Raw genomic sequence first — 1465 nt, 5'->3', positions numbered from 1 at the left:
TTCTGTTATACTTTTCTCAAGAGCAGAAGGCCGTTACCTCTCTTCTCAAGCACTTGGTTATCTATAATGCGTCTCCTGGGAACATCCCAAGAAAGTGTTCTCACAACTTCAGGCGTTCTTAATTAAGAAAGAAAGCTTGGGGCAAGAACATGGCGAGCCCTGGATGCAAGGCTAAGGAGTTTGGACTTTTGTTCCTGTGGGTAGTGAGGGCTTATTTTCACTTCTTCAACCAGAGAACACTCTGAGGACTTTAAAAGACTAGTAATTAGGTTGGGCCAACCCAGATAATCTTCCTACTTTAAGGTCAACTGTGCCATACTGCATAACCTAATTACAGAAGTGAAATTCATCATAGTCAATGCCTTGGGTTGAATGTCCCTCCAAAACTTAATTCCCACCGTAACTGTTGAGGGTTGGAAATTCTATTAAGGTAATTGAAAGGCGGGGCCTTGAGGCGGTGATTAGGTTGTAGGACTTTGCAGTAGTGAATGGATTAAAAATGGTAGTTAAGGGCATGGTTCAGAGGGCTTTAAAAGAAGAACACGTGAGAGGTTAGTCTCTCTCTGCTTCGCAGTTTTCTGCCATGTGAGACCCCTGGGTCACTGTCACCAGCACCAAGACCGTCACCAGATGAATTCCCTGGACTTTGGACTTCCCAGCCTCAGAAACTGTAAGTAATAAATTTCATTTTCTTATAAATTACCCAGTTCTGTGTATTTTGATATAAGCAACAGAAAAGGACTAATACAGTCACTGTCCCAGGGATTATGCAGGAGATGTACACCAGGGGTCAGGAATCTCAGGGGCTGTCTTAGAATTCTGCCTACTACATCCAGTGAGAAATGTTCTGTTAAATATTTCTCTACGGAGACCTCTGGCAGTTTGTTCTGTAACTCTCTCTGTGGCACAATATGCACCATACTGTCATTACTGTAGTATATTTTAAAGTCTTTTTCTAGGATGAAAGCTTCTTGAGATCAGGAACCTTCTTCACACCTGTAGCTCTAGGGACAAGGCTTGACATAGAGGAGATATTCCTATATGTTTGCTAAAAAAAAATAAATAAAATAAATAAAATAAAAGTGTACATATTGTCTTTTAGATCCCGGCTTCTTTTTTAGATCCAGCTCAGAATTTCTCTGACATATCTCAGGAAGAATTTATGCTCCCTCCTCTCTGCTGTAATTTGGCAAATATCTCTGTATGAAATGTATCACACTGTAGTATTTTAAGTTAGACTTTAGTTTCCTTAAGCATAGTACTTGACTTTTATTTTACTTAGTATCTTAGGGCACAGCACGTCATAGTTGTCATTAATTGCTTAATGTTTGAGTTTTAAAAAAGGAAATGTAAGGGGTTTAAAAATCAAGAGGCAGGGCCGGCCTGGTGGCACACTGCGCTAGTGCGCCACTTGGGAAGCACGGCTGCGCTCCCACTGAGGGTTCGGATCCCACATACAGACCGG

General features: G+C 41.4%; 1 long non-coding RNA gene across 1 annotated transcript in view; it reads left to right on the top strand.

Annotated features, from left to right (window-relative positions):
- LOC103597749 overlaps positions 1-1465 on the top strand; it is a 10674-nt gene that overhangs the window by 7978 nt on the left and 1231 nt on the right. The window contains exon 2 of the long non-coding RNA XR_551129.1: positions 575-670. This is a non-coding gene — a long non-coding RNA (uncharacterized LOC103597749). The remainder of the gene's footprint in view (positions 1-574; positions 671-1465) is intronic.

The sequence above is a fragment of the Galeopterus variegatus genome, unplaced genomic scaffold (assembly GCF_000696425.1).
Source record: "Galeopterus variegatus unplaced genomic scaffold, G_variegatus-3.0.2 Scaffold2408, whole genome shotgun sequence".
Classification (NCBI taxonomy): Eukaryota; Metazoa; Chordata; class Mammalia; order Dermoptera; family Cynocephalidae; genus Galeopterus; species Galeopterus variegatus.
The sequence above is the reverse complement of the archived record's forward strand: the minus strand, read 5'-3'. Positions and strand labels throughout refer to the sequence as shown.